At 38.4% G+C, this 26125-nt stretch overlaps 1 long non-coding RNA gene across 1 annotated transcript in view; it reads left to right on the plus strand.

Moving 5' to 3' along the window:
- LOC105355213 overlaps nt 1-26125 on the plus strand; it is a 52435-nt gene that overhangs the window by 21991 nt on the left and 4319 nt on the right. Inside the window, exons 2-3 of the long non-coding RNA XR_909687.3 lie at nt 15033-16292; nt 16394-16483. This is a non-coding gene — a long non-coding RNA (uncharacterized LOC105355213). The remainder of the gene's footprint in view (nt 1-15032; nt 16293-16393; nt 16484-26125) is intronic.

Below are 26125 nucleotides of genomic sequence, written 5' to 3' on the forward strand. Positions count from 1 at the left end.
CACACTGGTTTGAACAGGTTTATTCTGCAAAGCAATCAATCTTAATCAAAAGGCCTTTGAATGGGGGGGGACTTTGGATGTAACACAAGCCCCCCCTCTCCCTGCAAACTACTGCTGCTTCTGTTCATCAGGGCTAAAAGGCGACAGACTGATAGAAAAGTGTTTCTTCTCCAGAGGAAGCTTGGACCCCTGCTGCTTTCCATTACAGCAGTAAAGAAGAAAGGCCTCAGAAAGGCCTCCGTTCCAGACATTAACCTTCACCTTCTAAATAACATTTTATCTGTGCTTTTTTTTTTTACATAAACAGCAAAAGATTCCTTCATCTCATATCTGCAGCGGCTGTTTTTTGTTTTTGTTTATGTCAGATGAGATAAATTTGGTTTGGTTTGATACCAAACCAAATAGCCCCCCCCCCCCTGCATTCATTTAAGGCTTTATCTTCCTGATTGAAGCAAGTTTGAAAAGCAAACAGAATTTGAACCAGAACATACCACCAAGCAATCACTTATCCAAATACAAACAAGCTGATTCCTATTAATTTTTATGATAAATGGATAACTCAACTGGTAAACTCATTAAAGTCTTTCAAGCCTTTTTTTTAACCTTTGTAATTAGATTCAGTTTAGCTCGTGCTGGTTTGCGGCGCCTTCCATCCGTGAAACCCGAGTTCGACTCCGGGCTGCTCCCTGTTCCCTTCTCTACCTATGCCGGTTCCAAGCCCGGTTTGAGAAGGTTGCGTCAGGAAGGGCATCCGGCGTAAAACATTGCCAAATCTACCATGCGACTCGTTCGCTGTGGCGACCCCTGATGGGAGAAGCCGAAAGTGGAAGAAGATTCAAAATAACTATCCCAAGAATATTTTTAGTCTAACAATTTCATTTCATTTTATATTTCAGTTAAAAATGGGCAAGTTGTTGTCTTTTGACTGAGTTGTATCACTGAATATGCTCCAACAAGTCGCAGACTTGTTTTCCTCCCTCTTTTGCTCATTTTTTGAAAGGCTTTGGTAAAAAAAATGGCAAAAACAAGCCTGACGTTAGGTTTTGTTGGGTCCAACACTCTTATGTTAGATTAAGCACAAATTTTAGCTCCAATAAAATCAAAACAGCCAAGAAAAGTTATTATGATTGTCTAGAGCGATAAATTAATATTTTTTTAAATCAGACTTAGGCCTGCACAATATACCGCAAATTTATCGTTATCGCAATATCCAGCTCTGCAATATGCATATCGCAAAAGACGGCGAATATCGCAATAAATCGCAAACTCAAAATGTGTTAAAACAATCTTCTAGCAGCTTGAAGCATTTAACGAATCAAATAAATCCCTTTATGCTTTGACCAATCAGAGGGACGCCTTCCCATTGTTGACCAATCAGATGGAGGCCTATTATGTTAACCCTGGTCCTGAAGAGCCTCAACCCTGCCTGTTTTCCAGCTGTCCTTAACCAGCTTGCTGTTGATTGGCTGACTCAAGTGATTTAACATCCTGATTGACTGAACACACCTGATTTTGGTTATCATTATCGAGCAGTCTAGGGAGAATTGGAAAACAGACAGGGTTGAGGCTCTTGAGGACCAGGGTTAGCCACCCTGACGTTTGTCCCCCATGTCGATGAGGGTCATTTGGAGTATAATTTTTAAACTGTTGCAATGAAATGGGAATGATGTTTTTGTTTATTTTTCTATTTGTTTATTTACCGCAAATTTATCGTTATCGCAATATTGATCACTAATATCGCATATCGCAAGTTTTCCTCATATCGTGCAGCCCTAATCAGACTGTACACAAATTTGGGTGTAAAGTTTCACCTAATACCGTGAGAGTCAATGGGAAATTGCTGCCTTCTGAAGCCTGCCTCAAGTGGTCATTCAAGGAACTGCAACATTTAGTAAGTCTGTGTTGGCTTTAAGTTTAGGAGGGAAGTTTAGTGATTTGAAGCCTTTATACAGAGTCAGAGTCTGGGTTCCTTCCTGTCCATGCTAAAGAGTGGACACCTCAGTTTCCTGAACTTTTATAAAAAGATTTATAGCAGAGCAGAGACAATTAGCATAAGTGGCACAGCTCCATCCAGGACCTTATCGTTTACAAGCACCTTTTGAATCTGTAAGGAGACTTCGGTTCTTTCACCAGGATTAAGAGTTGTTGGATTTTATCTATTTTTTGCAGTATGATGCATATTACAATTCTGCTAGTTGGGCTTATGTAAAACGTGTGTCCAGTTTCTCTTAATCTCTTTTAATTATGTTTTTTTCAGTATTCTGTAATTCTTGGAAGAGCTAAAACTAAACCCAATAGAAAAATCTGCTTCAGAAAGAACAATTGTCTGTGGCTAAAAGCCTTTACATATGTATCTTAAGAAACTACTTCCTCAATCGGTGACAGTGTTGATGTCACATGTGCACAGTCATTGTTTGCACAAGCATGTTTATGATTTTGTCAGCTGTGAATGCTGCCTCCCATAAAGCACTTCATGCTGCTCATCCTCTGTCACATTACCTCGCATGAGTTACGAAGGGCAGCTGTGCCAGCAAATCTGACTGCCACCCAATGCACACTGATGAATTCAGCTGCAGCAGCAGGCTTGCGTTAGAGATGGAGAGGAAGACCACAACACGGGGATGCGGTCCAAGCAGTTGTGGGAGAGTATTGTGTTTATGTCTCCAGGTGTCCCTTAGTTACACAAAAACAGAGCAAGTTTTATCCAAAAAAATGTCAAAGTTCCACTCCAATCATTGTGCGATCTATTGGGAAAGTGTTCCCTGTGGTCTTTTAATTATGATTATGTCATTTTTAGCCAAAATAAAAAAAAAACTGTATCGTTTTGTAGGACATAGTTTCTGCAGAGCGGCAGTAGTTCATTAGAAATTTGCCTTTGAGTTGTGGAAGGGACCATTGTCATGGAGTAACCTCGTCTCTCCTTTACTGTTACTGCCTGTTACTGAGAGCTCTATGTCCACCTGCTAGCTTACAGCTCAGACGAAGAAAACAAAGATGGATCTAGTCGTCTTAAAGTGGATGTGTCAAAATGAAATTCAGAAATTCAATTTTAAGCTTAATTTTCTTTGTATGTGTCCTCCATCATCTGAAAAATACCACAAGAACGTTTTTAAAAAAAAACCAAAAACATAATTTTCCTTGGCGTGGGTCTTTAACAGCATCAATCTGCTGCATTTGTTTTTTACTAAAACACAGATTCAGGTAATGGGGATGTCAGCCCATGTGCACACTGCTCCCTGCTCCTCACACTGCTCCATACCTTCACCATTTCTCCTGTGAATTATTAAACAGGCAATCCTTTGAAATTAAATTCAGCAGAGATAAATGGGCTTCAGTGCAAAGCTGCAAGAGAAGTGGATCAGATAGCGCTGGCAATCTAATATTTGTGATGATCCAGAGGACATTAGCAGCCAGTTTAAAGTGAGAGTTTGAATAAAGCTAATTACAGTGTGGGTTGAAACCTCTTGAATTTTAATTTCTTTTTCCTTTTGGGCTGGTAATAAAGTCTTCCAGAAGCAACCTCACCAAGAGGAAGTCGTTATGTTTTGGAAATAAAATGAGGAGGAAACCTCAAAGGGGGCCGAAACAGATACTCCCTCTGCAGGGGGCAACAGTTTTATCATATCGGCTCTTATGAAGATGAGCTTTTAAAAGTGCATTCACACAGGAAGTTTAAATCTGCCTATGTGCTCAATTTGTTGGAAGGTCAACTTCACTTGTGGATCAATGCGAGTTACAAGCAGCAAAGAAACAACAGCAAAACTGTTTAAGTGTGACTCCCAAATGTTTTATAGTTAAGTTGGGGAGCAGGTGCTCAACAATGAACAATAGTTTGTGGGCGAGCGGTAAAAAACAGTTTTCTTCTTTGTGGCTCTCGTCCCTGCTGATCTGAGCTTGTTTTAGGTAACATCGCCTCCTGCCGTAACTATGAATTTATTTTGTTTTCTCTTTAGAGCATCACATGTGTAAACCAAAACAAACCAAACCAAATAAAAAAATGAGACATTTTTACAGTAACCCCTGTTGATTCATTTTGAAACTCCAGACCATCCTGGTTTGAAACCATCCTGGGTGACATGCACAGTGGGTGCAAAGCACCACTCTACTGAAGAACAGCATACGCCCACGCGGCAAAAACTGACTCTTACAGTAAAAAGACCCTTGTTTCAAAGAAAAACATATTTTCTGTCTTGCAAAAAAAAAAATAATCAAGAAAGTTTTTCAAAAGCAAGTTTAATAAAACATGTCTTAGTGGCCAAAGGTTTTTCCTTAAAAACAGAAATCTTGGTAAAAGCATTTTTTTAACTCATTGGCAGATTTTTGTGCCTATTTAAAAAAATATGTCAGTGGGGTAAGAATTTTTAACTTATTTCTAAGAGTGCGCAGCTCTCATTTTCAAACTGCAAAGGGAAAGTGAAAAAAAACCAAGTGAAGATGTGAAACTTTGTGGCTTTTTTTCAATTGGTAGACCCACATTCTCTCCATCACTGCAACTTAAACAAAGTAAGTGCCCAAATAGGAAAGTCCCTTTGGTCTTTGAGCATCTTGCGTGTTCTGTCAGGTATACTTTTTCATTTGATATGAAAGCATACAAATACAGCTCTGGCATTTTGAGTATCAATACTGAATTGGTTTCTTTTTTATGGCCAAGCAGGGTGCAAAAATACTCATTGTCGTCTTTCTTCCAAAGAGAGCAGTTCACAGTTTTTTGCCCTTTCTCTGTTTGTTTGGGTTGAGCGACAAACCAGGTATTGTGCTGCTCGGGTTTCTGCCTGTCACTTCCCATTTCCACTGGGTGACCCTGTAAAGGATTTCCTGTCGCAGCACCAAAAGGTCTTCCTCTGGCCTCTGCGTGAAGAATGCTGGTCTTTAGTCGGTCACCGGAGACCTCCGACATTTCATTTGAAACTCAAAGCTTTCTCAGCACTTCTCCTTCGCTTTGAGACAGAAACACCCGAGTGAAACTTAAGCATTTTCAGGGGTGGGTTTGGAAATAAGTAAATGAGGAGGCTCTGGTTGCAGCCTGTCTGTCAGAAATACTATCAAAACCTGTAGGGAAAAGGCTCCCTCAGGACCGGCTTTCTTCTCTTTGGGACGTCCCCCTTAAAACCTGAACACTCATAAGGACCCCCCCTGTAACCATATGCCTCTAAAAGCCAGGCACTGTTCAATTAATTGCAGTCTGTGTGGGTTGGAAGGAGAAAAAAGGGTGTCGCATTTAGAGCCTTGTGTACTCTTGGTCGCCATGGCAGCCAGGTGGATAGGAATGCAGAGATAAAGCGGAGCCACGCCTCACATACACAAATATGGACAGAGTAAAAAAGCACACACATACACACAGGTTGAGGCTGTGTAAACTCCAACACCTTTACTGTCTCACATGATGCGATTCCTATGTTCCCTCATGGCTGCATTCCCTTACCTGTCCCTGCAGGCTCGCCCTCTGATTATGAAGCGCAAAGATTTTCCATGTTGTTGATAGAGATTATGGGAATTTTAAATTATGTGCGAGACCCTATACCCCAGATCTTTCCCTGATTACTGAAACTACCGACTGCATACAAGACAGCTTTCTTATAAAACGTGCATGATATGAAACATTTATCTTTCTTTTATAGCTTTTATAGAAATTTTATGTGTCAGTAGCAACCGAACACACATCTTTATTGTTTTATCTTTCAACATTGTCTCACCTAATGGATGAAAGGGCATCCTGCTGTGATAATACATTTTATGGATTAATGTTGAGTCAGAAATCAGTAGTAACATTTTATGATTAGTTCAAATTTAAAATTAACAAGATATTGAACTTCAATACATTTATTTATAAAGCAGCAAATCATAGCAAAGGTTGAGCTCATACAAAACAAAGACGGAAAAAAACTTCTAGATTCTGCTGATGTTAAATAATTCATTGATTATTTGATTGATATCCTATTATTTGCAAACACAAAATTAAATACTGCTCAGTGGGCAGAAGAAAATCATATTATTTCCCAATTCCAATCTTTCAGAATTTTATGCACACATTTTTACACATTAAACATATAATTATTATAACAAGATATTGGGAGAAAGGTAAAAGAAATTAATTATTTTTTTTCCATTGAAAAAAGGAAAAGGTGGTGTGTTTTATGCGTGCAAACAAAATAATTCCTCAGGTGTGAGCTGTAATGATTGCAAAGCTGCTTGCCACACCAGACTGACCTTCGTACCTGGCAATGTGTGATAATTTTTACAACATTTGCGTTTGCAGTTTCTGATCCACATGGTTGTAGAGGATGTTATTCTTACTTTGTATAATGGAATATTTTTAGGTCAAAATTGACAGACTCAGGGTTTGATCCTGACTCGATTGAAGGTTTATTTTATACTATCAAGATGGCCATCTTGGATCTCATTCATTGGTTTGTACCTCAATGACCCCATTTTCCTGTTTGTTAATGCTGTGGCAACTACACTTTTCTGGACCTGTGGATTAAATATTTTCACCTCTGTTGTACCTCAAAAAGTGCTTTCAGAAAAAAAAGTGGTGCAAGCTTTGACTGCGTTCTGGGTCAAGATGGTGTCAAGCTACATGAGACGGAACCTATTTTGGGTCCAGATTGAAACAACACGTTTGTATCTGCAACAAGGGCATAGCTACAGGGGGCAAGAGGGGCAGCTGCACCCCCCAACAAAAAGCATAGCCCCTCACTTGACCCCCAAGTTTTGAGTAAATGTTAGTGTAGCAAAAAAAAAAAAAAAAACTATCAAAAATGTAACTTTAGCCGATGCTGACGGCCTTCTGAGGCAGTTTTACCGTAGAAGCTCAGATGATGTGGAGGAGGAACCAGTGAAGACAGTCTCTCAAGTGCACAGGAGGAGTAAATGTTTTTTTTACTGGAAAAAGGGCTGGTTGAGGAAATACTGTGAGCAAGGTGATGGTTAGAGGGAAACCCAACAAAAACAATCCAAAGAGGTTATCCAGATCCAAAAACACAGATAGAATCCTTTTCTAAATCTACAGACAAAACCAGAAAAAGGTTCTAGGAAAAGAAGGAAATAAAAGAATCTGGTTTTTAATAAGAGAGAAAAAAAAGCAGAATGTAGCAGATGCACATACGAAGTTCAGACCAGGTGAGTGCAATCAGACTGATGAGGAGGGAAGGTAGTGGCTGCTGGAGGTCTGGCAGCACAGAGAAACGTGACAGGAACTATGGTCCTTTTATTTTCCCCCCAGAAAGAGTATAGAGCTCTACTTCATTTTGTAAGGCAGTGTTACTTAGTTTTTTTCTATTTTCAATTACTACAGTACTTTTGTTCTCTTGATACTAATCCTTTCATTTTTAATCATACAAATACCATTATGTTTAGTTTACTGCAGCCGACTGAAATCATTTTTTTTTTGCACTTTCTTCATTCTAGTGGCAGTAAGCCATCTGCCATGTGGGCAAATCGAACAGCTGAAAGCGGCTGTTCAGGAAGCTGTCACTCAGCTGATTTCTCCATGCTGGCTTGCAGTAAGTAAAGCCCACTGATGCGGCCCTTTAGTGTGTTATTATCTGTATAACTTACTACAATGAGGGCTGTATAATTTTTTTGCAAAATGAGCCAATATTCTGTAAAAGAAAATAGCAGTACAGTTGCTATGGAGACATTTTAAGATGTAAAAGTTTTAACCTTTTACTTAAAAATTCCAAAAGTAAAGATCCAGGTCTTGTAAAAAAAAACAACAACTTTTATTTGGCCCCTGGCAAGTTTTTATGATCAAGTTCTTATTATAATTTCTAATTTAATAATAGTCTATAATATTTGTTTTGTTTTATTTCACAACTGCTCAATTAAAGATGTGACAAGTGAAGTTTCATTTGAATATCTGCAGTTAGTGCATTCCCAATTTGTGTGCTTCTATTTTGGCTGCTGGAAGAATGCCACTTTGTTGAGTTGTGAGTCAGGACCTGCAGAAGTGCTGTGAGTTCCTCTCACAGCAGGAATTCAGGAAGCCTCAACAGGTAACTTACAATAAAGGCACACGAAGAGACGAAATGTTGAGTTTATTAGGCATTCTAATTAGGCAACTGTTGAGTTCTGGTTTTTGAAGTTTCCACAGATTTGCCTTTTATGTTGTTTAACGATGTGGGCTTAACGTCAAAAGAGGCAAAAAACAAAATCTGCTTTACTGTCACAGTCAACACAAACTAAATGATATTTTTCACATTTAATAAAATGTTACCACTAAAATGCATTTTCTTGAGCTTGGATTCCTGACATCCTTTACATGTCAGGGTAGAGTGACAGCTCATTAAAGCTCTAGTATTTACTGTCACCAGCTACATAAACACAGCTTGTAAAAAACAAAGCTAAGGAATTTAAAGCTGCTGGCCACAACTTGAAACTGACATTCTGAAGTGCTTTTATCTTCCCCCATAAATTCATCTAGATTTTTTTTTAAAGTAGAAAAAGCTTCATATTTATTCGAAATACTTAATTTTCCACATTTGAAATCATTTGTGAAGGAAATGTATGCTAATTTTAAAGGTTTCAGATTGGTTAAATAATTTTATATTTAATCCCGTCATCAAATACATTAGATTAAATTTTGTGTAACATGAAAAATTCCCAACAATTTTTAGTTTTGTAACAGTTTTATGGAATTGAAACCTGAAATTTTGTTTTTTTAAATTCTTCACTTGTTTTCCTGTTTTTGTTTTTGATTCGCATTAACTGGTAAATTCCCAGCAGTAACTAATATAAATGGGCACTAATTATCGTGAATAGACATCATAATGGCAACTAATGAGAAGAAATGTTTTTGGGTGCAAAGCATCTTTAGCATCCACAGTCAAGGCCGATAGATCTTTGCAATCAGGCAGACATGTCTGACATACCAGCGGCTCAGTCTGTGATTAGACTGTCATCCTGGCTCCTCAACACACTAATACAGTCTGTGCACTATTGACCCATTGATCCTGATTTTAAGCTCCTCTGCTGCTTGAATACATAAACACAAACGTGAACCTTTGCATAGTTTTCATGATAAATACAAATGAGACATCTGCGAGATTCATCAGCTGTCTCAGGAGGATGTTGTCGTGTTTGAGGAAGTGCTGCATTTGTTCTCCTTTCTTAGAGGGAGTTATCTCGTTATAACAATGGTTAAAGAAAAAATCACAAGCTGGGATTGCCAAAGAATCATCAGAGACCCATGTCAGCCACCAGCTAAGAGGTTTGTGTCAAGGTCTGATACATCTATACAGACATAGACTTTGTGCATACATTTCAGATTGACAAAAAAAACATGTAGCCCTCCAATCCAAAAATGTAAGTAGCATTTCTTAATACTGCATTTATATTTGGTTATCACAGTGAATTACAGTCAAGGACGTGTTTAACTTTATTATTGAAAGATCTTTAAAAATTGTTTTTATGATGAAAAGGTGGAAATAGGAAAAAACCCCAAAAAATCAAAATAGAAGATGTTTCTGTCTGTTGTTGTACAATGACCCGTCTACATCAAAGTGAAGCCTTGTGGGTGACGGGGTCGATGTGGAGTTAACTGTTGGCCCCTCTGCGGGTTACAGTAGCAGCACACTTGCTCATTGTTTGGTCCATGCAACGCCAGAAGTAAGAAACTTTCTTCTGTTGTGTTGACAGTGAAACAGAAACGAATTAGTGAAAGGTGAAATCCTGCATATCGTTGTTTTGCTGGTGTTCCTGCCTCCAGGGCAGATTTGTCTGTGACCCGTGTCTCAGCTGGAGGGAGTTATCTGAGGCAAAAACACATGAGTACATTAACATATGTTGAAACTCCTTGTTAGTCAGGACATACCAGGGGGATGGAAGTGAAATGGGCATTTGTTTTTGCCAGTTTCATATACAGCATTCAGGAGGCTCCCCACAAAGCCCTCTCTCAGAGAAGTGCCTGAGGCTGGGTGTAGAACAGAGCTGTATGGGGATGAGTAGCGTGTGAATCACACTTGTTTCTCAGACACATGTTTGCTCCAGACTTCACCTCCCCCCTTTCAGTTTGCCTCATCTTTCTCCCCTCTGATGTCCTCCAGGAGATTAGCTCCTCTTTATATCATGTCAAATTCCAAAGTCTCAAGGATTACATGCAAGAAAGAAAACTGTTGTGCATTTCATCTGCATAAACCCCCCTTTTTTGCTGAGAATTATAGTTGTTTTGCAGCTTAATCACATTGAGATGTGATGACTTTTTTTCTGTGATCCACATAATCTCTGTCTACGTGGATTGAAAAATTTAAAAGGAAAAATTATTATTGAGGACATTTCACCTCTTCTCCAAGAAGATTTCTCATTAAAGAAACCCTTCATTTTTCCAAAAATCAGGAGATCAGAAAATAATGCTGACATTAAAGCAGAGTATTGCTGCAGTTCAGAACATTTTACTAGATGATGCTGGATGATGCTCGATAATAAAATCTGGAGCTGGTTCAGCTTTTGTTCTATGACTTCTGTCCACAGGTTTCTCCACTAGCACCTCATCTTGCTGAAAGATCAAATTATAACGCTGGATGTAAATCAAAGCTGCTCATTCCTGGTCCTCAAGATCTACCACCCTGACTGTTTTTCAGATCTCTAAGCCCTGCTAGCTGCTGATTAGCTTAATCAGATGTCTCTGGATTCTGATTGAATGAACTCATCTGGTCCAGGTAATCAGAAGAAGCAGTGCAGAGATAGCTGGAAAACAGACAGGGAGGTAGATCTCAAGGATCAGGAACGAGCAGCCCTGATGTAAATGTTTCACTTATATGGCTTCTGCTTTGTCCAAAATTCATTTTCTTCCTCCAAGGACAACTCCTCTTTATAAACCTGACATTGTTTGGTTTCTGTCCTTTCTCTGCAACACTTCCATTTTTTTATTTGCAGTCAGAAAATTCATTAAATTAAAAATAATACTCATAAGTCACACTGAAAATAATAGTGACTCTGACTGGTAAAACTCAAAATTAAATAATCTTGTACATTTCTTTTTTACATTTTTTGTCAGTCAATTGAAATATTTCTTGCAATATTGATGATTGTGGCCTGTAGATCGTGAAAGTTATGTTTTTTGGTCTTTTTAACAGGTTCATTTGGTATTTTTCTCATGATGGAGGACATATTAAGAAAATTAAGCTCAACGTTAGATTTACGTTAGAGTATTTCATCATTGTGAATTAGGAGCAGATAAATGCATGAAAAGAAAAAGAAAAAATGCATGTGGAAAAAGAGCTGTTTTTGTGATGTTAAATATGCTGAAAGGGCCACAAGCTTCCTGCTCCTCTCCATTCCGATGCATTCACTTTCATCCAAATACACTTGGATCCAAATACATCTTCGTTTTCCTCGTCCGAGCTGACGTCTGGCTCAAAGCTGGATAGCTCTGATGTTGCTCTCCATTTTTGTTGCAACCTAATGTTAGGTTGGGGGTGTGAGGGGCTATAAGCTAGGGGGAGAGATTGTAAACGGATACCTTAGTTATGCTCACAACTCAGGTGAATTTCTTTTGAACTCTTGCCGCTCTGCACAAAATATGTCCCAGAAAATGACTTTTTTTTTTATTAATTTTTTTATTATGGCTAAAAAAAGTATAATCATAATTAAAAATTAATTAAATAATATTGAATTAAATCTGGATTTGATACTGTAAACCATGAAATCATGATCGAACGTCTCCATAACGACTACGGTGTATCTGGTTCAGTCCTAAACTGGTTTGTTTCCTATTTCAGTGGTAGATCTTATAAGCTCTGTGTTGACCATATTTAGAAGCAAAAATCCTGTCTTGTGGAGTTCCCCAAGGTTCTGTATTGGGACCCATTCTATTCACTCTCTACATGATTCCCCTTGGGAGAATCATCAGCAAATTTTCAAATATTTTGTATCATCTTTACGCTGATGACATTCAACTTTATTGCTCCTTTGGAAAAAATGATTACACAAATCTATCGTTTTTACTAGACTGCGTGGCCAGCATTAAAGTTTGGTTAAATGACAACCATTTACTCTTGAAACCTAATAAGACAGAGACAATAATTTTTTGCTTCTGATGACGAAATTCCTGCCATCAAAAGACACCTTGGTTAACTGAGCTCTTCTGTCCAGCCCTGTCTCAGGAATCTTAGTGTCTGGTTTGACAAAGCTATGTCTCTTGACTCACTCGAAGCTCTTGGTCAAAAACTGTTTTTATCACCTGAGGAATGTGGCTAAACTGAAGACAATGTTATCCATATGAGCAGATCATCCATGCTTTTATCTCCTCTCGTTTAGACTATTGTAATTATCTTTTTACTTGTTTTAACAAAAAGTCTCTTAAAACGTCTCCAACTGATCCAGAACTCTGCTGCAAGGCTTTTAAATGGAACCAATAAGTGCACTCGTACCACCCCTCTGCTTTTATCTCTATATTGGCTTCCTGATATCTTTAGAATAGATTTTAAGATTTTGATTTTAGTTTTTAGAGCCCTGCACCCCGAACTATATTTCTGACCTTTTAACTCCCTACACTCCTGCATGTTCCATGAGGTCCACTGATAAAAATCTTTTATGTGTTCCAAAGACTCGTTTTAAAACTAGGGGAGACCTCGCCGACTTTGGAACGACCTCCCCCTGTCTCTGCGCCAGATTGACTCAGTCGAGTGTTTTAAAGCTCAAGTTAAGACATTTTCATTTAGGAGAGCTTTTAGCTGACTTTTACTTGTGTTCACTTCTGCCTGTTTGTATACTTCTATGCCTGTGTGTTTTATTGGGTCTTGCTACTGATTTTATATTGTTTTAACATTGTGAAACACTTTGTGAGTCGCTCTCTGAGAAAAGTGCTATATAAATAAAGATTTACTTACTTACTAAAAGACCACTGGGAACGCTTTGAAAATGCTTTAAAAAAATCAAAATGGGATCAAAATGAGATCAAAATTTTAAGAAGAACATGATTTTAATGTAAATGAATCTTTATGACTTGAAAACTCCAATTTAGTCTAGTGTCCTCAATACACAAACAGATGAGACCAAACCTGACCTTCTGCTCTGCCTGATGACAGCAGGGTGAGGGATCGGTCATTTGTCAAGTTCACACATCTAACACCAGTTATGTTGGTTTTTTTCAACAACGTGTTCACACACTTTAAGCTCTGTACTAGCAGACGAGGCATTTAAAAAAATGTGGCAAAAATAAATACGAAATATAAGGAAGACAAAAAGATCTATGATTTAGTTCTTTTTCCCTTTTTGTTTGTTAAATCTGCATTTTGGCCTCAGACTGAGAACGACAGGGAACTAAAAACAGAAAAGAGGGTGTGCTGCAGCACAGGAACAAAAAAAATTGTAAGCAAGACATTTTTGGCATGTAAAAATAGCCAGTCATGCTTTCAGAAATAACTTCTGTCTGGGGAAGAATGTGATGTTTTGACTTCACTTCTCATTTCTTTGCATGTAATGGTCTATTTCTGAACTTTATACCTGCTACCCAGTGAGGCTGACAAGGCTGTTCTAAATTTTTAGTTTTTTTTCCTCCTCACCTTTTATTTCTCACTAAACTGACAAATTACCCAGCAGCTTCAGCAGACTGCATGATGGGAAGCTGAAGTTGTGCTTCAGTAACGAGGACAAGAGACATTTTTTTCATAATTTAAACCTAAATATCATTTCTCCAACAGTCCTCTGCCACTGAGTTTTAAATGTGTGTGAAAGAGAGGCTGTGGCTTTGAAACCTCCCCCCCTCACCTTTACGCTACTCCTACGAGCACTTTGACTGCCGTGCTGCTGGTTTTTAATATCTTTTCTGGCTCTCAAATGCAACTTGATCACTAAACCTTGAAATTCCACACAGCTCAACCAAAGTCAGGTCAGGCTGTCTGGAACCTGCCAGTTCTCAGATTTGTCTGTTTGCATTTTTGTGTTGAACCAGGAGACAAAATGATTCAGCCATGAGCAGCAGAGTCTCTGTTTCAATTCAATTCAATTCAATTTTATTTGTATAGCCCAAAATCACAACAACAGTCGTCTCGATGGGCTTCGAAGTAAAACATGAAATCAAAAGGATCACGAATACAAAGAGTTCAATAGAAAAATACTAAAATGAACTAACAAACTGACTAAGCTATACTGGCATCCCTGCCCTTAGACCCCCCTTCGCGGTAAGGAAAAACTCCCAAAAAAAACGGATTCCGGAAAAAACGAAGAAACCTCAGGGGTGCCCACATGAAGGAGGGATCCTCCCCCAGGACGGACAGGCGATTTACCAGAACTCTTAGAGAAGAATTAACTTATCTAAATCTACAACTACATATATAAAAGTCCAGCAGACGAGCTTCATCCAGCCGTGGTTGTGGGGACAGTCAAAGGCGCGAGTCGAGCCGGAGACAGGAACCACAGCCAGGTGTAGGAGCAGGAGCAAAGGCGAGGTAAACGGTCAGGAACTGGAGCACGGATGAGCCAACTGGAGTCTGGAAGCACTCCCACTCCCCAGGAGGGGAGAGGAAAAGAGGGACAATACATGAATCGCACTGCACCAAACAGAGGCATGGAGAACTAAATGATAAATTATGATCACACATGTTTGTGTGGCTGATCCAACAAACATCAGTTTTAACCTAAGAATGTCTGTGCAGGATAAACATCTTCTTAGACTTTTAGGCGTCAACAGTCTGATCTCCCAAAAATGCATTTAAGAAAACACGAGCAAAAAACGGCAGAGCAGGTCGACCAATAATCGAAGGGTCGATCCCCGCTCCCCCCATTTAACTGTCGTTGTGTCCTTGGGCAAGACACTTCACCCTTCCTGCCTCCAGTGTGGCTCCACTGGTGTGTGGATGTGTATGAATGTCTCTGTGATGGTCAGAGCGGCCGTAGGCGCACACTGGCAGCCACGCCTCTGTCAGTCTGCCCCAGGGCAGCTGTGGATACATCTGTAGCTTACAATCCCCAAGTATGAATGAGGATTGAATGAATAATGGACAAATTGTAAGCGCCTTGATGGTCCAGATAAATCTAATCCATTATTCTTATTCTTATTATTGTTGAAACATGCAAACATTTTGTCTTTATAGAAGATCTGGAGGTTTGCAGCAGGAATGGTTGAAGAGGAAACGTCTGCAACATCAAAGGTCGGCACAAACCCACACAAGAGAAAAAACGCAGTCCTAGAGTTTTTTTTGCAAATTTTCATTTACAGGAAATGAACACAAAGGGAACATAAAAAAGCATTTGTTTTGAAAACTGAAGTCACATAGAGAGATGGCTGCAGGAGGAACAAGGTCGTGTTTAATATGTATATGAAAAATGGCTTTGGAGCAAATTCTGCTTTGTTTACAAAATTGCTGCCCTTTCACACAAAGGGCAACACATTGACTTCCAGATTGAAACTCATTTAAAAACAATTGTAATTGGGTGCAGTTCACCAACTAACCACTACAGGATTACACAAGCAAACCAGACCTTAGTTCAGGGCTGTCCAAGCTTTTTGCAAAGAGGGCCAGATTTGGTGAGGTGAAAACAATGCCAATAAGGCCAATCATTCAGCCTGTATTCTTTCGACTGTTACCATCAGGAGATGAAAATCTGAAGCTCTTATTTTGTAGCTATGACACAGCAAAAGGTTTGTACTTGAGAGGAAAAACAAATCTTCACATTCTTGGAAAGAATTTGACTTTAAAATAACCTGTTTTCATTTTTATTTTGTATTTTGAAAACACACCAAAATGTGACATCACGGCTTAGGTTTTGTCTGAGGGATGTTAGGATGGTCTCTGCAGCCTCCTCCTTTTGTGTGTCTGTATAAACATGAAAGCATTAGAAGATGATGGACATGGCGATTGATGCCAGTTAAGATTTCTACAGCTCCAGTAGATTTGTGCACAAATCTTTTTTTCCAGGTATACTATTCCCCATTAGATAGGTTTTTTTGATCCATCACCTGAAAGCCGGTGGTTGTTAAATAAAAAAAAAAAAAAAACTTTCAAATCAGTGGTGTCATAGGAAGCTCCAGTTCTCCCACATGAGTTCAAATAGCTGATTAACATCTAGATGATGGCAAAGTTCTCTGTAATTTAAAAACCCAGCACCTATTTGATCCACTCGGAGATTTCTTTAGTATCTTAAGATATTTTTGTCCGGATTAAGTGCCCCCACCCTCCCGAATCCACTTTACTGAAACAGACAGGATGCACAGCTATAAGTGCATTTATCTTAATTATTTTTTAATGGTATGGAGCCATGGTGCGATCGGAGTCTCAGAGGAGCCCACAGGAAGATGCATTAATGCCCCCCTGCATCCAAGCAGCTGCCCACCCATATGAAACGGAGAGGGGGTAGGACAAGAAGAGACCTTTCATTTATTCCTAAGAAGTAAAGTTTCAGCATTTTTATGAAATGATTGTATTGTTTTTGGATAATCATTTTCTGCTTTCAGATTAGACAAAAACGTTCACCTATAGTTTGGAAAGAGAGAGTTTTCTTTTTGGACTTCATTGTTGGACCCCCAAGATTAAAGACTATAAAAGTGAGTACCATGTCTTTACAAACATAAAATTATGTAAAAGCTTCACCGTTTTCATTTCTGGCAACTAACAAAAACACAAAAACATAATAACGGATTCAAAGAAAGGACAGTCAGCTTGATGACCTTATGTTCCCTCGCCTCATCATCTATAATGTATCAGGGGCACATCTGGTAATCAGAGCTGTCCTGCTGATAGATTTACCAGACAGACTCTGATCATCGTTCACTTTGGCAAAAGTTGTTTTCCTCGAAAAGGTGACACTCTTTGTTGTCTTAATTTTTTTTGTGCAAAGCAGACATCTATTTTATTTATTTGAATATTTATACATTAATAATTTCATATATAAATATTAATAGGTACTTTCAAATTTCTAGAAAGGGAGTGGGAAGATTTTATACAATTGTTCCTCTGATGCCACCTCCACCTTTGTTAGGTTTTACTTAATTTTTTTATTGCCATAACCCAATTCTTAACTTCTATTTAGTAATTTATACTTTACCAGGCCAAGTGCAGATTATTTTGTTATTATTGGTATTATCAACTGAGATCAATAATTGACAGATTTTAATAAATCTTTCAGCAAAAAAATCTCAGTCTTTGTATGCCTAATCTTAACACTGATAACGATACATAGAAATGAACAGTCAATGACAGGAATCAAATATTTGATATTTCTGTGTCAATGACCTTTGAAATTAATTCATACTGTAGCAGAAACACTGTATGCCAGGATTTATGCTCTTTTTCCACTCATGAAATGGATTTAAAGATCAATGAAAGTCTGCTTTGATACACATGAAACTACAGCATACATTTAAACCAGAAAAAGCATCATAAACGGGCGAACATTTTAATGTTGTTTGGAGAACGAAAGGTAATTACTCTAATAAGAAATTGATTTTATTTCTGCTCGACTAAATTTGAGTGTAAAGTTCTATTCTTTAAACACTTTGATTTATGTTACCATATGCATGATTTAGTGTCAGTTTAAAGCTGTAAATACGGTGTATTGTTTTGCTGAACAGTTGCATAGTAACAATGGAATTCTGCAACGATGTAAAACACTAAATGTTACGTATTTGTTCATTTACTCGGTTGATATTCAAATTAAACCACTGCATTTTTGCATTTTTCTGTCATCTTAAAGGTTAGTTTTCAATATACTTCATTAATCTAAAAGTTTTTTTCTTTTACAAATATGCGGCTTTTTGGCTGAGTAAACAGAGAATCAGAGGTATTTAGTTTGCATAGTAATCCGGCTCCAGCCCAAGTGCAGCATGTGGAAGCTGTAAACTCACAAAAATTGATGTGATGATAACAGGAATCAGCTGAACATCCGTCATCTTTCACGTCTGTTAAAAGAATGCTGCTCCAGGTGGAGGTGTTAGATTGGATCAGCTCTGGCGTCTTGATTTTCATCCATAGCAGAACCTCCTGGCAGGTCGGATCATGACAAACTTCACAGAAAAAAAGAAATAATAACAGTGAGTTCTCAACTCCATTTTTTGTCTTCTTTTTTATTATTTGTGGCCTCAAATACTTTCTTTTGTTGGAGCAAAAGTTTGACTCTTTTAAATCAGATCAACATGTTTTTTTTCATCTCCAACCATCTTTACAAATGGGGAGTCCAGAGATGAGGACTTGGATTTGAGACTCAAACTAGAGTCACACTTCAGTTTCACATAAAGAGACTTGAGATTTTGGGACTGGAAAACTATCTTTTTTTCTATTTTTTTGGTTCCAACTCATCTCTGTCGGGTCTAAAAATAAAAGTTCCCTTAATAAATAATTTGCACTCAGGATGTAAAAACATAATATTGCCCGTTTCTGTGTCCACAAGCTTTTAAAAGAGGTTTAAGAACAACTTGTAAATTTGAAACATTAATTTATAATAAGCTGCGTTTCCATTTCACACATGCGCACAACTTAATCAAAATTCTAGAAATGTAGAAAAAACACAATTTCACAATTACACTGTTTCCATTAAATCATAATTATGCGAATAAACACAAACCAACTCACTCAAGTCATTCAGAAACATGGCAACGGATGTGAGCAAAGATTTACAGCAGACACATTCAACTTTCTGCCACGACACAAGTGCTCATTATCTATCCAAGGATGTGTCTTGCTCAGGTCATGGAGCGGGAGCGGCTACGGATGATGCGATTTTGGGAAACCAGCAATTCTGAATGACACACTCAACTTGCCTCCTTTGGCCCAGTGCCTGCTCCTGTGCAGTGTCCAAGGCAACCAGTTCCTACTAAGAAGCGCATTGCCATCCAGTTGTTGGTTATGTGACTAATTTAATTCAAATTTCCATTGCAGTTTTGCGAAATGTTTATTTTGATACGCCTCGAAAACCACCTTCTCCAAGTGCAAGATTCTTGTTCGATAAACTTCTTTTTTTTTTTTTCTTTTTCTTTTTTTCGTATACTTTATTTATCCCTCAATGGGGAAATTCTTCTCCGCATTTGACCCATCCCCTGGGGGAGCGGTGAGCTGCAACTGAACTGCGCTCGGGAGGCGGTAGCGTTAAGGGCCTTGCCTAAGGACCCTCACTGAGTGATGTTAACTGCTGGACACCTTTCACTTGAACAGGACTAATGAGCTCCTTGCGCAGTGCACAGGCTGGGTTGGAAAAAAAAGTGCATGAACATTTTTAACTTACAAGCTCACCAGGTGGTCCAAGATCTTAAAATTTTGTGCAGGCCACCTGTACAGATTTGCCCATTTTTCTTCCACTGGATGTAATCAGGCAGTTTTGACTAAGAGCTTGAGTAAATACCTTAGATCCATGTCACACAAATCAAGCTAAGATAAATTATTATTATTCTCCATTATATGGGCTAATCTGCCGACATGGAGCATATTGAAAATTATTCTGATTGGTACAAACGATCACATGATTCCACAATTTGGAAGGCAAAGCGTTGACAAAAAAAGCCACTACTTTTTAAATATCATCATATATCAATCAAAGTCAAAACAACCCATAAAATCCATTAGGATCTCTGTATCCTAATCTGAAAATTGTCAACATGGCACTCCATTTTGGTAAACAAAGAAAAGTGGAGGTCTGGATTATCACTGATGTTGCAAACACCCCCATCTGAGGCAATACATCCTTAAAAGTCCCCTAAACCCAGAAAAATTACAGGTTGCAAGACAGGATTCTCATGCAATTGTGTTTATCTGACTTTTTGTTGTGTTAAAGATGCTTTACTTTGCCCTGTTTGTTTTACTTGAGGGGTGGAAATGACATTAAGATGCCCACTCCCAAATCCTCACACAAAAAATTCAGTTGCACAAATGATCACTGCTCACAGATGGAAGCGATATTAAAAGAAAAAGGCAGACCGAATAAATGGCAACCACAAACTTCCACTCTATCCAAGGAACTGCTGACCTTGCTCCCACACGATCTCACTGATCCTGGATTCATGAAAACCCCGCCACTCACCATAAATTTCCCCCACCAGAACCCCCGAAGGGCTCAGGCTTCACATATCAAACAGCTTCCAAACAACAGAGAGGCAAGAAAAACCACAACAATGGCAGGAACCCCGAAAAACAGGCTCATTTTACAGCAAACAACTGAAGGCTAATCATTGCATCTTAAAACCCCAAAGTTAGTCAGACCAGTTTTTTCCCCCTCAAAGCTGGTTAACAAAGATGTTATGCATTAAAGGGATTTAATTTATCCCTTTGGGGTTTGAAAAATTGCCTCCAACAACACATTCAGACTTGACAAAGCTCCGGTTTTATCTGTGCTCATCTTGTAAACAGAAAATTTTCCCCTTATTTATCCAAAACAGCCCCATGCCGGCTCTGTGGCAAAAACAGCTGCCAGACAAAAGAGGAACAATTTGGCAGCGTGTCCTGCTTTGCTTGATACCTTTGTAACAGAAAACGTCAGACAGCGGTTCTGAGGTTGGTGGGTGGTCTGAGAAGAAATCTTCATCTCTCCTTAATCTGCAGATTTGCTCTCATTTGGTGTCTCTTGACCAGAGAGCGAAAAGGAGGGCACAAAGGGAGAAGAAAGAGGAGCTTTGCTGCTTTCATAAGCACTGGTTTAAAGGGAAGGAGTAGAAATTCCTGTCTGGTTTCTGAGAGTCTGCTAACGCTCAATCAAAACACACATCACTGATTGATGGAGCAGCAACAGGTGCTGGTTCCTCCTGCTTTAACATTCAAAATGGGATCTGTTAGAGAAGTAAATATTTGTCAGGTCAGGGGACAAATGTGGTTTGTTGTTTTTGTGGGTTTCTTCCCACTTACAGGTCTTTTTTTTTCACAAAAGGTGACAGAAAACATGATTTTTCCACAAAACAGACCCACTTTGATAAAAACTATGTTCTTGTAGCAATTTTCTGATGACATTTATAAAGAAAATTAAGCTTTGAATTGCATTTCTGGCAAGCGCTTTCTTCAAATTTTTGTGAATCAGGACCAGACAATTTTTTTTTAAAAATTTGTGACGTACAAAATACCCTGGGCGAGCTACAAGCTCCCTGCTCCGCTCCATTCTGATTCCTCCACATCTATTTGTCAACAAATAGATCCATCTACATCTTCGTTTTTCTCATCTGAGTTTGCATCTGGCTCAAAACTGTACGGCTGGATAGCTCCAATATTAATCGCCATTTTTGTTTCACCACAAATGTTGGGTTGGGGGTGTGAGGGGCTGCATAGCCAATACTCTGTGCCAAAGTCCCACAACTCTGAAGTAAATTTCTAATGAACTCCTGTTGTTCTGCGGAAACTAATCCCTAGAAAACAACAGTTTATCTATTCGCTTAGGCTAAAAACGGCATAATCGTAATTGAAAGACCCACTGGGAATGCTTTTAAAATGGATCAAACGATAATTGGAGTGGGTCTCTAGGAAAGTTGCATTGATGGAAGATCAGTCGTTTCTTCATATGTTATGTGACCATAATTAATACTGGCATCCAAGATAGATTTGTAGTCAGTATGAGGACAGACCAGACCCTAAATACCTAAACACCCAGGTATTTAGATTTGTGAATTCTTTTTTTTGCCAGATTGTGAGGGCTCATGGGAAATGGTTTTATAGCGAAAGAAGCTGACGAGAAACTAGAAACATTTAACAGAAGTGCTCAGAAACTAAAACCAAACAAAGAGCAGGTCCAACAATCAATGGAACTGACTTCTAGAAGAAACGAGGAGCATAAATGTGAAAATTTCTGGTCAAAGGACCAAGAAATTGAAGCAGAAGTGGACTGTAGTATACGGGCTATGAAGGACACACCTGACACGGTCGGGGTGTGGCCGCGGGGCGTTGCATAAGCAACTATAAATTGACCTCATTCTATTCAAGGAGCTTGGTCCCATCAGACACCCACTGCTGCAGGGGCGAGGTGTTCAGGAGGCAGCACTGCGTAAAAGACAGACACAAAGGCTATTCTGTCCTATGGTGTTAACAAATGGAATCAAGCCCGTGACGTTTTTGACAGCGCAAAGAGTGGCTTTCACTCTGGAAGAATCCAGAGGATTTTCTTGATAAAACACCTTTTGGAGTGTTTGGACAACACCGAAAGTCACAGTTCTTTTGTTTTGCTTTTTGAAGAAAGTTTTGACTTCATTATTGATTCACATAAATTATTGAATTAAGCTTCTATCTGTGAGCCTTTTTAAAAAAAAATTGCATATGAAATGCTATAAAGGAAGATCATGTCAAATAAATAAATGCCTATTTAAGAAAGAGACATTGCATATTCTTATTTGTCTCTTTTCGGCGAATCAGCTTCCATCTGACTCTGTCTTCTGCATCCTCTCCTCTAACTCCAGCAACCTTCATGTCTTCATTCTCTGCATCCATGAACCTCCTCTTTGGTCTTCCTCTAGACCTCTTGCCTGATAGCTCTAGACTCAACATCATTCTACCAATATAAGGATGCTATATAAGGAAATACATTTAAAATATATGGCAATGAAAATGGCTTATTTATTGGAAATCGGATGTAACTACACCAGATTTTAGCCACAAGCTAATTTCCATCCGCAGTCCGCTGGCAGGTTGATGTTATTGAAGAAATAAAATAGATTTGAAGAAGATGAAACGACGCATGAGAATATAAAACAATACATAAAAGACAATATACAAAATACTGATAAAAATGCAATGTAAAACTACACCAAAAATTTTAAAAGCAGTGTCTGTTCAGAAATGTTCTGATTTCTGGTCACACTACAGTTTCAATTGTTTTTTTAAGGATGACAAAACTTGTACTTTCTCTTATTTAAATAGGTACACTGTTCCAGAAAGTAGATGTAAGACGGAACACTTTGTGAGAAAAACCTTCGTCACAGTCACCTCTGACAGTAGCTCGAGTTACTCTGGAAGAGCTCCTAGAAGATTTCTGTTTAATAAAGTCATTTAATGGTGGAGGGGCCAAAACATGAAGGACCTTATTCACCAGACAAAGACAGGCTGTCGGAGCCAAAATGGCTCGAATTGATCTGTTGTGTAACCGAGATACTTTAAAAGTAGAATCAATCTCAATGGAAGGAGGTTTTCATGAAGAAACTTTCAAAGTTAAGAAAACCTGAGGGGAGACGGAAAGATTAAAAACGACATAAATCAATAACAATAAGATTGTATTGTGCGGAGCTCAGCAGTGAGGATGTCCACCCTGGAGGAGCAAGACTGTTCCTCCATGAGCAATATGTCCAGATCAATCCAAGATGGAGCAAGGAAAGCAAGATTCCAGATCACTGTGAGACCACTCTGACTGTTTTCTTTGTTTTTGTCTGACTCAGGAACAAAATCCCACAGTTGTAGAAATAAGGCTGTGATGAAAACATCTATTTTTAAAAAATTTGAATAGGAAAAAATAGATTATAATAGGTTTATTATAATAGGTTGAGGAAATACAGTTTTTATGATCCATTAGTAGCCTGAGGCAAAGGCTTTTTTGACTCCCTTTCTTTTATTTTGAAATTTATCAAGCAAGTAAAACAAATTTATGTTTAAAAACTGATATTGACGTTCATATTATTTAATCAAAAAAGTGTTTGCCTATCTACACACTATGAAAAATGTAAAAAATAAAAATAAAAAAGTTAATCCAGAACAGTGTTTATGCACCGTTTGCTCTGCACTCTTTAAAGTTTACTCTTGAAGGTCTCATCCTCGTTCCTCAGAGCTCTAAATTAATGGGCTGTTTGACGAGAACTCTATGGAACAGCCAAATAACCTAATGCATGTGAGGCTGAGCGGATTTTTATTGATCACAGCAATCTCCCAGCTGCTTTAGAAGCAGCCTGGACTTTACATCATAAACATATTGCTGTAATACAAAGTAATCAACGTGATTAATTCTCAGCTGGGAAAACCTTGGCTGTGAACTGCTGGAAAAATGCAGAGTCGACCGTTCTGTGCTGTCGCACGCTCACACGGTGCAGGCCAGCCGGTCTGATGCAGAGTTGAGGATTTCCAAATATTGGAATCCAAGATGTCTATGTCAATATGACATGCAAAAGGTCAAACCTTTATTTTGATGATCTAAAGGGCTTAAGGTTTTCTTTTAGGTGTGATATTAAAGATATGCTAGACATCAGTGACCTTGACCTGAAAATGTCACGAACTGACTGCAATACAGGAATTAATCTTAATTGGATAAACATTTTAAGTTTATTTATAGAATGTAAAACATTTTTCATTGTTATAAAAAAAAAATCTGGGGCATATATGCTCTTTCAAAGTAACATTTTATCTCATGAAATTCATTCATTCATTAATCTTCCGTTTTGTCCCTTTCGGGGTCACAGGGCTGCTGGAGCCTATCCCGGCCACTTATGGGCAAAGGCAGGGGACACCCTGGACAGGTCGCCAGGCTTTCGTAGGGTCACACTCACACCTATGGACAATTTAGAGTGACCAATTAACCTATGAAGCATGTTTTTTTTTTCGGACAGTGGGAGGAAGCCGGAATCCCCGGAGAAAACCCACGCATGCACGGGGAGAACATGCAAACTCCACACAGAAAGGTCCCCCATCGATGTTTTTGCTTCAGGTCCCCCAGCCAGGACTTTAACCTGGGTCCTCTTGCTATAAGGCAAGAGCGCTAACCACTGTGCAGGCTATCTCGTGAAATTTCAACCATTTTTCCGTTTTATAGTATGATAGGAGCCATATAGATTCAACAAGGTTATAGGACTGTTGTGAGTTTGAGCCCAGACACACTGGTCTATAGGAAGTTGTTCATCTTTAAGTGCCCATGGATTTCTGGCCTTATGTGGGGTTTTAGATTTGGCACGATGATTCTGTCTGGGATACTTGTAAAGTTTACCTGATTGGCTGTTTGAAAATCCAAGATGGTGGCCGTCTTGAAGCCTGGCCACTAAAATTGCCTTCCAAAGTTATATTTTTCATAGAACTACATCTACTTGGTTGATTTGATAAAACTCTTCGACCAGAGTGAGGGCTTTAATTGTTGCTAATTTTTCATTTGGCAGAATTAATGGTCAAAAAGAATGTAGATAATTTGGCTCCTCAAATTCAAATTATGCAAATATTATGGTTTTTCATCTGTAATTCAACTTTTACAGAAATTTTAAAATGAATTTTTTCTGTTTTTTGCCATTTTTATTGTAATTAACCAACCTAACTTTACATTTTTACCCAGAATGTACTTTTTTCTTCTTTTTTTCAGCCCGATTTGTTTTTCTTTTATTGGTTGGACTGCAGAGACAGAAGGTTGGAATTTTGCCTTGATTAGGTTTTCATTTAGACACCAACAGACTCTCAGACACTCGATGACTGATTTGAATTATAATCAGTTCTGTTTGTCAGCACACTTCCCACAACATCATTTATCCTCTTGTAGTTCCCACCCAAAAAGCAGAAATAAAGATAACATTCTAGCTATTAACTAAGAGATGTTTGTTGTAGAAACATTTTGACCAAAGTTCATACATTTTTTTTAATGCTGTGTACTAATTTTTAACATTTTAAAAATATTTCTCATGTACATTTTTATATTTTGACAATTATTTTACTAATAATTTTGAGTAAAACTACTTTTTTTAATGTGTCATATGTGTACTTTATGTAAAAGAGCAAATGTTTTTGTGAGTCATAGATAAATACAATACAAAATCTGTCTGTAATCATTACATTTCAATAGTCCTCTGACTGGGATGAATCAGTTTCTCATTGTGTTTCCTTAATGAAGTCTGTCTGCAGTGGGTTTCACTTTTAACAAAGTCCAAGATCAATTTTAAAGTGATTATGCCCACAGTGGATATTACAGTTAATGGCCCTCCATGAACAACACAAGTGCTCTCTTTGTGGCTCATGTTCCACTCCAACTGCACGCGCCCGTTAGACAACGGTGAATAATAGTAATGCTGATGCATAAAAATGTGGAGGAGCAAACACTCTCCCTCCCCTCTTTTCTCTGGGGGTGTGGTTGGGAGACTGCTGATGAAAAATGGAGCGAGGTTTGACTCTGCATAAAATAAGGGCTCATTTGAAACAGAAATTTGTTTATGAAAAAGGATAAAAGAAGCTATTGTGAAACCAGAGCTCCTTTGGAATTAGTTTTTTGAAAATGGTTATTTCAAGTGATCAAAACAACAAAAAGACAAACAAAGGAAATATATAATAGATAA

Source organism: Oryzias latipes, chromosome 12, assembly GCF_002234675.1.
Source record: "Oryzias latipes chromosome 12, ASM223467v1".
NCBI classification, from domain to species: domain Eukaryota; kingdom Metazoa; phylum Chordata; class Actinopteri; order Beloniformes; family Adrianichthyidae; genus Oryzias; species Oryzias latipes.